The 15,443-nt window shown below is 39.5% G+C and overlaps 1 long non-coding RNA gene across 5 annotated transcripts in view; it reads right to left on the bottom strand.

Annotated features, from left to right (window-relative positions):
• Positions 1–269: 269 nt before the first annotated feature.
• Positions 270–15,443, bottom strand: part of LOC144379054 (uncharacterized) — a 52,152-nt gene continuing 36,978 nt past the window's right edge. Inside the window, exons 2-5 of one of the 5 annotated variants that reach the window (XR_013441157.1) lie at positions 14,055–14,210; positions 6,887–6,957; positions 6,115–6,223; positions 270–459 (exon numbers count right to left, since the gene is read on the bottom strand). This is a non-coding gene — a long non-coding RNA (uncharacterized LOC144379054). The remainder of the gene's footprint in view (positions 460–6,114; positions 6,224–6,886; positions 6,958–14,054; positions 14,211–15,443) is intronic. The other 4 variants (XR_013441159.1, XR_013441158.1, XR_013441160.1 and 1 more) reach the window with 4 other exon arrangements.

Here is a 15,443-nt window from a genome sequence, read left to right on the forward strand (position 1 = left end):
GCCTTCAAACCCCTACATGATGTGGTCCTCAACTAATTTTTCTCCAAGCCCATCTCCATTGTTTGCTCACTCCCTATGCCCTAGGCATACTGACTTTTCTCTTTTTAGGTCCTTTTCATTTGTCTCAAATGCTCTCTCTCCACTTTGTATAGCTTTTTCATTCTTTTCACTTAGCTCTTAGCCTAAATGTCACTGCCTCTGAGAGGTCACCTGTAGTAGTAAGGCATAGGCTAAACTAAGATAACAAGGAGATCCCCAAATACAGTAACTCAAGGGAAAGGTTAAAGTTTATTTCTCTTTCACATAACATCCAGAGGCAGGGAGGTGGTAAAGGGTGAGTGGGCAGCTCTGCTTTGGGAGATCATACAGGGACCCTGGTTCCTTCTAGCCTGTTCTTACCACAGGATACCGTCTTCATTCACATGATTAAAGCTCATCCACATCTGTCTATATTCCAGCCTGGAAAAAAAGGAAAAAGAGAAAATGCAGAAAAAACAATTTTCTTATGAAAATAAGACCTGGAAATTGCAATATCAGTTCTGCTCACTTAGTCACATGTTCACACCTAGCTGCAAGGGAGGCTGGAAAGTATGGTTCCTACTTGGGTAGTTAGTTGCCTGGTCAAAACTTGGCCGATTCTGTTACTTAAGAGGAAACAGGGAGAGAATGGATGTGGGGGCCATTCTCCAGACCTGCCACACTTTTCCTTACCTTCTAATCTACAGTAGCCAAGTAGATACTCCCCAACACACCATTCTGCTTTAATTCTCTGCATAATTCTTACTGTTCTCTTGTATTTACTTATTTGTTGATTGTCAGGTCTCTGTCGGATTTTAAGCTATGTAAAAGCTTGTTTGTCTTTGCTTAAAACTGTATAGCATTGCCCCAAAAAAGTATTTGGCATAATGTATTCAATCAGTATTAGGCTGAAACATGAATTTTTAAGTGCCCTCCTGATAGATCCTGCTCTTTCAAACTAATCTTATCTCCCAGCATGCCCTCAAAGCCCCTCCCCCAATTCTTCACACTATAAAAATCTTATTCAATTTCCATACTAGCCATAATTCCACATAGCATTCTCTAGGACAGTACTCTAGCACACACTGTATTATCTCTTGGTACGTGGTAAATTACACAAACTTAGTTGCTTAAAATAGTACACATTTATTATCTCACTATTTGTGTGGGTCAGGAGTTTGCACATGGCTTAGCTGAGTCCTCTGTATCAGGGTCTCTCTCAAGACCACAGTCAAGATACTGGGCTGTGCTGCAGTCCCATCTGAAGGTTTGACTAGGAAAGGAGCTGTTTCCTCGTTCCCGTGGTTGTTGGCAGAATTCAGTTCCTTAAAAGCTACTAGACTGAGGGCCTTAGTTCCTTGCCATAGGTCCTTGCCATATCTTGCTTCATCAAACCCAGAAACAGAGTATGCTAGTAAGCCAGAAGTTACAATCTAATATAACATAATTACGGAGTGGCATCCCATCAGCTTTGCACCATTATCATATTCTATTGGTTAAGAAAATTGGAATAACGTCACAAGTTCTACCCACACTGAAGGGGGTGGATTCCATAAGGGTGTGAATACTGGGAGTCAGGGATCATTGAGGGCCAGTTTACAACCTACCTATCATCACACTCAGAAGCATTTATTAATTTTTTAAAAAGATTTACTTATTTTTTTGAGGGGGGAGGGGGCGGAGGGAAAGGGAGAGAGAAACCCAAGCCAATTCCACACTGAGCGCAGAGCCCAACATGGGGCTCAATCTCACGACCCTGAGATCATGACCTGAGCAGAAACCGAGAGTTGGAGGCCCAACCGACTGTGCCACCCAGGTGCCCCTCCAGGAGCATTTATAATTAAGACCACATAATTTACCATTTAATAGCTTCATTGTTGGTTTAATATGCCAACTAAACTGGCACATCCATATCTTCTATTTTGATATCCCAATCTCAAAACCAGGCACATATGTAAGTTTTCATAAACTTTTGGAATGAATTTAATGTGACTGGGGGGTGTGCTAGAGCTGGCTTCTTCCTGTTTGCAAGAGCCACTTGTTAAGTTTTCAGAACTCTTAGGAGCCAATTGACACAGGTAGGTTGAATTGGCCATGGTGGGAGCATTTACTTCAAGGAAATTGGTAAACTCTACAATTAGGGTTCTCCATGCTTTCTAAGATTCAGTTGTAAAACATTGACCAGTATACCACTGGTGGTCCCAAATCTGTCACATTCATAGTGTTGTAAACATTGTTTTCTCTAATGTAAATGTGAGTTCCACCACCCAAGGCTGTTGTGGGATTATAAGTGATAAAAGTGGCTTGGAAACTGCAGAACCTTATACAAGCTAGGACATGGCATTATCACTGCAAAGTACAAAAACAAAAGTACTGAGGAATACCTGATGTGTTTTACATTAAATTGTGAAACAAAAGTGCCCAGATATAATCTGTCCCCAAAACTGTTGACTTCATCGGTGGGACTACTGTGAAAAGGAGAAGATATGCCAAAAGTGAAAATGCAGTTTTCTTTGGAATGATTCCCCTTACTGTTTTGTGTTGTATTTCAATTTATCAGACATAGGGGAAGGACAAGTAACATAAGAAAGTGAAACTAGTAAGAGAGAATAAAAATCTCAGAATATAGCAAATTTAGTGATGGTATTTCCTAGGCTGAATTAAATATTTAGCCACAGATATAAACTTAAAAATAAGAACAGATTGACAATGACCTTAATGGAAATGGGCAAAGCCATTTATAAACAATATACTGGCCATTGTCCTGGCAAAATATGCTAACAATTTTCTTGTTTTCACCAGTAATTAAATATTCAGTAAGCAAAGAATTTGTAATGTGCTGTTAGCAAATTTCATGTGGTTCATAAACACTTTGTTTTAGTTTTTAAATATTTAAGCAGATAGCCTCTTTGATTCAAAGGTTTTTTAATTTTTTCTTTTGAGACTTTTTTTTACTGTTTTTGAGGTATACTTTTGTTTTTTCTTTTCTTTTTTTTTTTAAAGATGTTATTTATTTATTCGACAGAGAGAGACACAGCGAGAGAGGGAACACAAGCAGAGGGAGTGGGAGAGGGAGAGGCAGGCTTCCCGCTGAGCAGGGAGCCCGATACGGGGCTCGATCCCAGGACCCTGGGTTCATGACCCAAGCCAAAGGCAGATGCTCAACGACTGAGCCACCCAGGCATCCCATGTACTTTCTTTTTCTGTTATAACCTCAACTTGTACTCATTCTGTCATCTAAAGGATTAAAAAAGTAAGTGTTTTGAATGTGTATAAAATATAAATTAAAGGTAAAAATATCACAAATTATAAGTCTTTTTTTTACAAAATAAAATTATTTTCAGATACTTCAAAAAGCTATTTTTTCAAAATGTATAATTATGTTAAAATTAAAGACAATACAGGGGCGCCTGGGTGGCTCAGTTGTTAAGCGTCTGTCTTCGGCTCAGGTCACGATCCCAGGGTCCTGGGATCGAGCCCCGCATAGGGCTCCCTGCTCAGCAGGAAGCCTGCTTCTCCCTGTGCCACTCCCCCTGCTTGTGTTTCCTCTCTCACTGTGTCTCTCTCTGTCAAATAAGTAAATAAAATCTTAAAAAAAAAAAAGACAATACATATATGAATTATAATTAATAACAATTTACAATTGTAAGTTTTTTTATTATTTTTTTTTATTTTTTAAATATTTTATTTATTTATTTGACAGAGAGAGAGTACAAGCAGGGGGAGCGGCAGGCAGAGGAAGAGTTGGAAAAGCAGGCTCCCTGCTCCCAGGACCCTGAGATCATCACCTGAGCCAAAGGCAGAGGCTTAACCGACTGAGCCACCCAGGCGCCCCTAAAGGTAAGGTTTTAAATTTAATTTTTACAAATTTATGAAACATTAAATATTTTTATGAAAATTCAACTATTTGCAATTCTTATATAACATGTCCATTTTGCTACTAATGTAAAGAGTCTGTATCACATTTCTTGTATATTATGCCTATACCTACCTATACATAAATTTTTTTTTTTTAAAGTAAGCTCCACACCCAACACAGGGCTTGAACTCACAACCCTGAGATCCAGACCTGAGATCCAGAGTTGGATGCTCTATTGACTGAGCCACCCAGGTGCCCCTACATAAATTTAAGAATAATATAAAAGTGTTCAGTATTGCAAAATGTTCCTCAGCCATCACGTTCAACTGTTCGAATTTTCACCCTAATTTGCGAGTATCTCTGGTGCCCTGAGAGAAGCAAGAAAATGGATACTTGGTACCAGGAAAAGATACTTCATGAGGCCCAAAGCTATTGCATTCACAGTAAGAGGAAGAATTTGACAGTTATTTTGTCTCTTCTCTTATCAGTTTCTGCTATTCAAATCCTCCCCACATTCCAAAGGTCTTGCTTCTGTGTCAACAGCACCATAAACCATAAACCTTCATGGCATTTGTGTTCGTTGCCTTTTGCATAGTGAATATAGGGCAAGAGATATGGAAGAGTATTTCCCTGGGGTCTAATTGGTGTTATTTCCAGGAGTGGACGTTTAAGTTTATGAGTCACACTATGCCAACGATGTGCCCTGAATTTCAAGTGCCAGGGGTACTTGTATGTTATTTAATAAGTGCTTTTTTGGTGTATATCTGTGACATGCAAAGGCACGGTCCTTTTTGCTGGGTCTAAGATACTGGTTTCAGAGTTCACTGCAGCTTCTAACAGCTTTTTATACCTGTGGCTTAAAGCCCCAACTCCCCACCTCCTTCCTAGTCCTTCTATGCCACTGGTAGATGAAGTTTTCTTAGAAGTGTTTAATCTTTTGGGTCCCACCAGCCATACTTTTTTTTGTTGTTGTTGTTAAAGATTTTATTTATTTATTTGACAGAGAAAGACAGCGACAGAGGGAACACAAGCAGGGGGAGTGGGAGAGGGAGAAGCAGGCTTCCCGCGGAGCAGGGAGACCGATGTGGGGCTTGATCCCAGGACTCTGGGATCATGACGTAGGCAAAGGCAGACGGTTAACCGACTGAGCCACCCAGGTGCCCCCCACCAGCCATTCTATCTAAAAAAATCTGTCAGATTGAAATAAAAAAGCCCTGGGGTGCCTGGCTGGCTCAGATGGTAGAACATGCAACTCTTGATCTCGGGTTGTAAATTTGAGCCCCACATTGGTGTAGAGATTACTGAAATAAAAAAGCCCGCATTCACTGAGGGAAAATATTTACAGAAATTCAGTTATTGTATCTATTGCTTACAGTAAATTTTTAAGTCAAGTTCTTTTGAATTTTCAATTTTAAGTTCTAAGGGAAGATTAGCCCCATTCTCTCCCTCTCAGGTCAAACATCTACTTTCAGAAAGCAACTCAAAACTTCTCAGAGTTTGGAGATTCATACTCTGTAGAAGCTGAGTACCTCTAAGTCAAAGAACTCTATCTATATACTCACATTTCAGGCTCACTTCAAGAGGAGAAAAACCTCAAGGTGCCTGGGTGCCTCTGTTGGTTGAGTATCCGACTCTTGATTTTGGCTCAGGTCTCAGAGTCCTGGGATCCAGTGCTAGGCAAGGAGCCTGCTTAAGATTCTCTCTCTTTGCCCCGCCCTCCCACCTGGTGCATGGGTGCTCTCTCTCAAAAAAATACACACAAAAACCACACCCTCAGCTTGGTCTTTCTATGGTGAAGCCCACAAGTTCAGAAGCCAAGAGCTTACAATCTCTTTTGTAGTGCTTAAATAGTTACAGCCAAGTATCAGATATTCAAAGAAAACCTTCAACATTTAGAGAGAAATCAAAGTAAATAGGAAAGAAAGGAAACCAGAGGAAACAGAAATAATGTAGGCAGTAGAAGTAAACTTCCAAGAAAAAAGACCATAATTATACACCATGGGGATAGGAGAAATTATTCTATCCATAAAAACAAAATTATTCTATCCAAAAACATTGTGGATATGTAGTATTCATACCACATAAATTTATGCAGTATGTAGTATGAATACTACCTAAATAAGAAATGTTCAAAGAACAAAAGAGAGTGCTTGAAAATTAAAAATAGGATAGCTGACAAAAAAAAAAAAAAGGTAGGAGATAAATTTGAAGAAATCTCTGGGGTGAAGAAATCTCACCTGCGTGGCTCAGTGGATTAAGTGCCTGACTCTTGATCTCAGCCAGGTCTTGATCTCAAAGTTGTGAGTTCAAGCCTCACACTGGGCTTCATGCCTAGTGTGGAACCTACTTAAAAAATAAAAATAAAAAATAGTTAAGAAATAGTTAAGAAATCTCTGAGAGCGGAGCCTGGGTGGCTCAGTCAGTTAAGCATCTGCCTTTGGCTGAGGTCATGATCCCAGGGTCCTGGGATTGAGCCCCGCATCGGGCTCCCTGCTCAGCGGGGAGCCTGCTTCTCCCTCTCCCTCTGCCCGCTCATGCTCTCTCTCACTCACTCTCTCTCTCAAATAAATAAAATCTTTTTAAAAAATAAAAAGAAGTGTTTAAGTTTTTTTCATGGCTTATTCTCTTGTACTCTCCTTATTTGAGAAAGATAATAACTGGAAGAATTGGAGCAATAATCTTTCACTATAAATATGTTATCTCTCTTAGGATATCTTCATTTGGAGCTGAAGAATAAAAGCTGTTCTGGCACCTGGAAACAGGTTTTAGTTGGTCATTCAAAGCTTCCATTCATTCTGGAAGCCAGAGAGGTAGGTAGGAACCAAGAACCTTTCATACACCCCATTTTTAAAAAGATTTTATTTTTAAGTAATCTCCACACCCAACATGGGGCTCAAACTCACAACCCAGAGATCAAGAGCCACATGCTCCACCAACTGAGCCAGCCAGGTGCTCTCCCTTCCCATTTTTAATAGAACAAACTATATCTGCCACAAACCAAAAGCCTACCTTGTTTTGTAATAAGAAGAATATGCTGATAGGATTTGACATTTCTGCCATCCATAGCCTGAACTCCCAAGCTGAAAGAGACATATAAATAGCCAACAAAGTCCAACTTCAACCTATATGGTATCTGGTAACTTGAGATGCTAATTGTTTCATCTTCACCCCGATCCCCTTCTCAGAGAATGTGCCCAACCCACAGTCCCTGGAAGGGGCAGCCCTACTTCCATTAGATCCTGTCTCCTGAACTGTGGCTGATTGGACGAGGGGAGAACACCTAACCCAGTCAGGTTCTTCTGCTTGATTATTTGAACCCAGAGACCTAGACATTGAGTCAGTAACTCTGTGGAGGAAACTAGAGCTATAAGGTCAGGTAGGCTAAGGAGTGGCAGTCATTTTTTGCTGTATACATGCAAATAAACTGAGAAATCTGGTCCTCAGAGATATGCCATAAGCTGGATGTGCCAAAGGAAGCAGAAATCATACAGCTCTAGAGAAAGATAGAGAAAGGAATGGTCGGACAAGTTGGACTATTTCTATATTTGTGTTGGGAACCATGAGATTTCTCCTCTGGGACTTCTTCTTTTTTTTTTTTTTTAAGATTTATCTATTGACTCTAGAGAGAGAGAGAGAACATGCGCACGTGCAGAGGGAGAAGGATAGAATCTGAAGCCGACTCTGCACCGAGTGTGGAGCCCAATGCTTGGCTCAATCCCATGACCCTGAGATCATGACCGGAGCTGAAACCTAGAGTCAGAAGCTCAACCCACTGAGCCACCCAGGAGCCCCTCCTCTCTGGGACTTCTAATTACCTTCTTTTTACTTGAGTTAATTTGGATAGCTTTCTTTTACTTGTAACCAAAGAATCCCTGACTCAATAGTTTTTAAAAGTTCATTTTTGGCACCCATGACTCTACCTTTTCATACCTCTCTAACCATCTGGATCCTACAGGTCCTCTGTAATTTGTTTTAAGTTATTTGGGAACACAGAAATATCCAAGGAAAGAGATTTCCTTTTTTTTTTTTTTAAGATTTTATTTATTTGAGAGAGAGAGAGAGAACATGAGCAGCAAGTAGGGGCAGAGGGAGAGGGACAAGCAGACTCCCTGCTGAGCAGGGAGCCCAATGTGGGGCTCGATTCCAGGACCCTGGGATCATGACCTGAGCGGAAAGCAGACCCTTAACCGACTGAGCCACCCAGGTGCCCCAAGAAAAGACATTTCCTTGTAATGTCCTACAGAAGGGATGCCTGGGTCTTTCTAGTTACAGGGATTCAGAGATGCTTAAAGGATCATCCCTTTAAGACTCAGCCTGCTCTTCAGCAGTTCTGATCGATGTTGGAAGAAACCAGAGGATGAACCTGATGAATAATCTACATAATTTGATGCCATTTATTAACTTAGAATTATATCAAACTATAATTTGTGAGTAAAAGTTACAAGATTTGTTATGGTTTATTGTTGTCTCAGTACTCTTTTGTAAAATAAAGCTATTACATCTTGGTTGCAGAATTCCTAACCATCAGTTTTTCTATAGATTTATTTTTTTATTTTTTTAAAGATTTATTTATTTATTTTGGGGGTGGGAACAGAGGAGGAAGGAGAAAGAGAATTCCAAGCAGATTGTGTGCTGAGTGAGGAGCCCAACTCAGGGCTCAATTTCACGACCCTGAGATCATGACATGAGCTGAAATCAAGAGTTGGACGCTCAACCAACTGAGCCACCCAGGCACCCCCATTTTTTTTTTTTTTTTTACAGATTTAATACATAGAGTTACAATACTTCAAGTATACATGGACATTTTTAGAAATTTTTCCTTTATTTCCTTAAATCTCAGGATTCTTAAAAATCTGAAAAAAGATAGGAATTTTGCAAAAAACATGAATTTGATTGAAGTACCAACCTAGATAGACTTTATCTGCTAGAAAGCCAAGATTCTAAAGTAATGGGGAATTTGAAATGAAGAAAGTTATTGTTTAAAAGCATAACTTTAAGGGGTGCCTGGGTGGCTCAGGTGGTTCAGTGACTGACTCTTGATTTCAGCTTAGGTCATGATCTCAGGGTTGTGAAACTGAGCCCTGCCTCAGGCTCCACACTCAGCACAGAGTCTGCTTGGAATTCTCTCTCTCCCTCCCCGCGCTTGTGAGCACAGGCGCATTTGCTCTCTCTGTCTCTCTAAATAAATAAATAAATAATCTTTTTTTTTTTTAAAGATTTTATTTATTTATCTGACAGAGACACAGCGAGAGAGGGAATACAAGCAGAGGGAGTGGGAGAGGGAGAAGCAGGCTTCCCGCAGAGCAGGGAGCCCAATGCGGGGCTCGATCCCAGGATCCTGGGATCATGACCCAAGCCGAAGGCAGACGCTTAACGACTGAGCCACCCAGGCGCCCCTAAATAAATATCTTTTAAAAATAAAATAAAAGTGTACCTTTAATACATTCAGTAAATTAAAGTCTATAAACAAGATAAAACTCTCATTTGTACACTGACATAATTAATGGGACTGATAATGCTTTGCTGGACAATAATACTTTCAGGTCCTCACCATCAGATGTTGAAAACACTGTCCCACATGACAGTCAAATATTTCCCCTATTTAAAAAAAATTTTTTTTTTAAATTTTAAGTAGGCTCCACGCCCAAATGGGGCTTGAACTCATGACCCTCAGATTAAAAGTTATATGCTCTACCAACTGAGCCAGCCAGGTACCTCAAGATATTTCCCTTTAGTTATTCTCTTGTTTTTTAAAAATGTAAGGTTTGAGGTGCCTGGGTGGCTCGGTTGGTTAAGTGTCTGCCTTCGGCACAGGTCATGATCTTAGGGTCCTGGGATGGAGCCCCACGTCAGGCTCCCTGATCAGTGGGGAGTCTGCTTCTCCCTCTTCTCTTCCCTCTCCTCCTGCTTGTTCATGCTCTTGCTCTCTCTCTTGCTCTCCTTCTCAAATAAATAAATAAAATCTTCAAAAAATGTAAGGTTATATTTTTTGTGGAGTTTTTTCTTGGTCCCTTGTTGAAACTTTATCTTAACAAATACCAGTATTGAGATCTCTATTTGAGAAAGTCTCTGCTGAGTAATTGTCAAACTAGAGAATTTTTAGCCATGTACTCAGAGAATGTGGAGAGAACCTCCCCAGGTAAATATTTGTAAACATACCTAGTCTTCACATTTTTAACAGAACCAGTTTAGTATTATTCAAAATCCACAATTGTAGGGGCACCTCGGTAGCTCAGTCAGTTAGGCATCCAGCTCTTGGTTTCAGCTTAGGTTGTGATCTCAAGGTCCTGGGACTGAGCCCCATGTCAGACGCTGCACTGAGTGCAGAGTCTGCTTGAGATTCTCTCTCCCTCTGCCCCTTCTGCTTATGCGCTCTCTCTCTCTCTCTCTCTCTCAAATAAATAAATTTTTAAAAAGAAGAAAACCAAAATCCACAATTGTAGTTTTCAACTTAGCAAAATTTTGTTGTCTGCTATGTACTTAGCACTATGTGGAAGTATAAGATGAGGATCCTTCAAAGGACCATACAGAAAATGCATGAATCTAGGAATTTATACATCTCAGTGTAAATTCAACTAATGAATTTCAATCCATAGAATGAAAGGATTACAAAAATTTGAAGGAGAAATACTGTTAAGAAGAGTAGGTAACTTTTTGTATAGGCAAACATCAGATAATTATGGGTACTCTGGTATCTGGTCATATCACAAAGTATGCATTTTTTTTCTTTTTTACAAAGTATGCACTTTTATTTATTTATTTTTATTTTTATTTTATTTTTTAAAGATTTTATTTATTTGTCAGAGAGAGAGAGAGCACAAGCAGGGGGAGTGGCAGGCAGAGGGAGAAGCAGGCTCCCTCCTGGGAGCCTGATGTGGGACTCCATCCCAGGACCCTGGGATCATGACCTGAGCCGAAGGCAGATGCTTAACCAACTGAACCACCCAGGTATGCCCCAAAGTATGCAGTTTTTTTTTTTAAAGATTTTATTTATTTGACAGAGAGAAACACAGCGAAAGAGGGAACACAAGCAGGGGGAGTGGGAGAGGGAGAAGCAGGCTTCCCGCGGAGCAGAGAGCCTGATGCGGGGCTCGATCCCAGGACGCTGGGATCATGACCTGAGCTGAAGGCAGACGCTTAACGACTGAGCCACCCAGGCGCCCCCAAAGTATGCAGTTTTAAAGTAGAGTCCTCTTTTAAATGACTGTCAAATTCTGAGATACTAAAAACCATACATTTATTTATAAGTCAGTCACAGTGTTTACAATCATTAAATCCTTATGAAAGTAAGGTGGACCAAAAATGAAAATCATCATTACCGTGGATGAAAGAAAATAAATTGTTTCTACCCTTGGGTAATTAAAAATTAAAATATCTTATGAGTTTAACTATGTATGACAAGTTAATTTTTATCTACTTTGAATAGTGAAGTCACAGTACTGTTTATTTGTTTCATATCTAAATGAAATGTGAAAGTTTTCCATTCATTTTGATATTTCTATAACCTATTTCATATCAGTATTACTTGCACTAAGCCTTAAAAAGAAAATAACCTTTTTATTCCTTATAAGCTTAGTTTTCCTTAAGAATATTCCTAAGAAAAACAATATTTATTTATTTACTTATTTTTATTTTTATTTTTATTTTTTTTAAAGATTTTATTTATTTATTTGAGAGAGAGAGTGAGAGAGAGAGAGAGAGCACAAGGGGGGGAGCGGGAGAGGGAGAAGCAGACTCCCTGCTGAGCAAGGAGCCCGATGCGGGACTCGGTCCCGGGACTCCAGGATCATGACCTGAGCCGAAGGCAGTCGCTTAACCAACTGAGCCACCCAGGCGCCCAGAAAAACAATATTTAAAGAAGTAATTAATCATTTCACTTTATTTATTACTTTTATTAATTTTCCATTGAGTATTTTAAAGCTTAATTTTTTTAAAGAAAGCAATTATGTGAACAAAGTAATACAGTAATTATAGCTTAGTTTTGTCCAAATAGGCTGGTTTGATGTGTACACTTCAGCCACTTAGAATTATAATTACATTGAAGGAGAATTTACTTTGTGCACTCACATTATACTTCCACCCAAGGAATTACATAGAAAGAAGTGATTCCTTTCTCCTTTGTACTCATTTATTTTCCTTTTTGTGCACCTTGCTGACCTACATAAAAGTTAGTTGTAGCTCGTTTAAATTCAGTCTCTGGTGTGAAGTTGTGTATTGCTTAACTGTAACCCAAAGTGTGAGAATGGGAGTGTCAGTGTTTCTCAACAGCAGTGTCTTTAGCAATTAAGGTGTGGCATCACTAGAACTGCTGAACCCCATTCCAGTCAAACACACTTCTGTTCTGCATCTTCCATTGGGGAGTAAACTTTCTAATATATAGATTCTAATTTTTAAATAAAGAAAAAAGGAGCTAGAAAAAAAAAAAAAAGAACAAATATCACCATCCAAAACCAAGAGTCATCCATAGTGTGTGAAAATTCCTGGACATAAAGAATTGGTCACTGGATTTTCCTTCATCCCTGCCAAGTTCTGCCTCCTCTGAGTAGGTTTCCAACAGGAGATGAGAGAGGGTGGCAGGGAAGTGTTGCTAAGTAACACGTGGCGTACAGCTGTGCAGTGGGCCTATCAGATGGCACAACCTTGAGCTTTGTGCTGGCTTACAACCATTCCGCAATATAATAAAAGAGCTGCAATATTATGTAGATACAGAGAGGCAAAATAGAGAGTTCCTAACCTCAATTGTTAGTCCAGAAAGTCAGGTAGTTGAAAAATGACATGGTTACTTATACCTATGAATTTTTCTTGTTAGTCTTATTTTTTTCCCAGAACACTTTTAGGTTTAGGCATCATTTTTATGTATTCATGAATTAATTAACTAATTAATCCAATCATTCATTCATTCAACAACTATTCACTGAGTACCTATTATGAAATTTTGCTAGGTCTTAGCTATTGAAATTGAGACTCTTATAATGATATTGTGAGGTTTCCATAAGCAGTTTGTTATAAAAATGAACAAGAACAGAGATCAAAATCAGCAATTCCTTCAATCAGTTATTATTGTTGCATTTTATTTTTGAGGTAATGTTAGAATTCGAGCCTTTATTTGATAGGCCTGAGTTAGAAAACAGTTATTTCCCAACTGTTAAAGGAGGTGGGGAGAAAGTCTAAACATGAATAGCTATATAATACACATTAGAAAATCCATTAGGTTATAGAAGAATTTACCAGGGTTCCCTTTTAAACAGCAGCTTTCAGTTGACTTTAATCAATTTATATATATTTTAAAGTTTTATTTAAGTAATCTCTACACCCCGTGTGGGGCTCAAAGTCACGACCCCAAAATCAACAGCTGCATGCTCTTTCGACTGGGCCAGCCAGGTGTCCCAATTTATACACATTTTAAAGGGGTGCCTGGGTGGCTCCATTGGTTCAGCCTCCGACTCTTGGTTTTGGCTCAGGTTGTGAGATCATGCCCCCTATTGGGCTCTACACTCAGTGGGGAGTCTGATGGAGATTCTTTCTATCCCTCTGCCCACCTTCCTCCCCTCTCTCTCTAAAATAAATAAATAAATCTTTAAAAAAGAAAAAAAAAAGCAGGGGCACCTGGGTGGCTTAGTTGGTTAAGCATCTGCCTTCAGCTCAGGTCATGATCTTGGGGTCCTAGGATTGAGCCCTGTATCAGGCTCCCCGCTCAGCAGGGAGTCTGTTTCTCCCTCTCCCTCTGCCCCTCCCTCCTGTTCATGTGTTCATGCACACTCTCTCTAATAAATAAGTAAAATCTTAAAAAAAAAAAAAAAAGCACATTGGATTGCCTGGCTCACTCATTTGGAAGAGCACATGACTCTTGATCTGAGGGTCCTGAGTTTGAGTCAAACTTGTGTGTAGAGATTATTTTTAAAAAGGGTGTAGGGGCACCTGGGTGGCAAAGTCCACTGAGCGTCCAACACTTGGTTTCAGCTCAGGTTATGATCTCAAGGTTGTGGGATCAAGCCCCTCATCAGGCTCTGGGTTGAGTGTGGAGTCTGTGTGGGATTCTCTCTTCCTCTGCCCCTCACACTTGTGCTCTCTCTCACCCTAAAATAAATAAATAATTAAAAAAAAAAAGGTGTGTAGAGTGTAGAGCTCACACACACACAAAAGCACATTACTGTCTAAAGTGAGCTGTACTGGGCACCTGGGTGGCTCAGTCGTTGGGCATCTGCCTTCGGCTCGGGTCATGATCCTGGGGTCCTGGGATTGAGTCCCGCATCGGGCTCCTTGCTCGGCGGGGAGTCCGGTTCTCCCTCTCCCTCTGCCCCTGCTTGTGTTCCCTCTCTCGCTGTGTCTCTCTCTGTCGAATAAATAAATAAATAAATAAATCTTTAAAAAAAACAAATAAAGTGAGCTGTACCTGTTATTTATTTTTGCATATTCAGCCCCTATTCTTTGTCTAGTGTAACTTTCCTTTTTTTTTTTCCTGGCAAACTTAATATGCCTAAAATATATGAATAATGCTAACATTTATTGACTGCTTAACTTATACAACCTGGAGTCATGTTAAATACTACATGCTTTATCTCACTTAGGTTTTAAGAAGTAGATACTGTTATTATCTCCACTTTACAAATAGTAAAACTAAGGTTAGTTATGTTCATTGCAGCATTATTTACAATACCTAAGATATGGAAGCAACCTAAGTGTCCATCAATAGATGAATGGATAAAGAAGATGTGGTATCTATACACACAATGGAATATTACTCAGCTTTAAAAAAGAATGAGGGGCGCCTGGGTGGCTCAGTCATTGGGCGTCTGCCTTCGGCTCGGGTCATGGTCCCAGGGTCCTGGGATCGAGCCCTGCATCGGGCTCCCTGCTCCACGGGAAGCCTGCTTCTCCCTCTCCCACTCCCCCTGCTTGTGTTCCCTCTCTTGCTGTGTCTCTCTCTGTCAAATAAATGAATAAAATTTAAAATAAAAAAAAAATAAATAAATAAATAAAAAAGAATGAAATATGGCGATTTGCAACAACATGAATGGATCTTGGGTATAATGCTAAGTAAAACAGAGAAAGACAAATACCATACAATTTCACTTACATGTGGAACTTAAGAAAGAAGACAAATATACAAGGAAAAAAAGAGACAGACCAAAAAGAAAAAAGAAAAACCAGACTCTTAACTATAAAGAACAAACTGGTGGTTGCCAAAGGGGAGGCCGGTGGGGGGATGGATGAAATAGGTGATGGGAATTAAGAGTACACTTACTGTGATGAGCTCTGAGTAATGTATAGAACTGGTGAATCACTATATTGTATTGTATTGTATTGTAATATAACACTGTATGTTAATTATGCTGGAGTTAAAATTTTAAAAAATTTCTACCAAATACAAAAAAAAAAAAAAAGAATAAAATTTTGCCATTTGTGACAACATGAATGGACTTAGAGGGTATTATGCTAAGTGAAATAAGTCAGAAAGAGAAAGACAAATATCATATGATTTCACTTGTATGTGGAATCTAAAAAAACAAAACAGAAGCAGATTCATAAATACAGAGAACAGACTCATGGTTAACAAAGGGGCAAG

The sequence above is a fragment of the Halichoerus grypus genome, chromosome 9 (genome assembly GCF_964656455.1).
Source record: "Halichoerus grypus chromosome 9, mHalGry1.hap1.1, whole genome shotgun sequence".
Lineage (NCBI taxonomy): Eukaryota > Metazoa > Chordata > Mammalia > Carnivora > Phocidae > Halichoerus > Halichoerus grypus.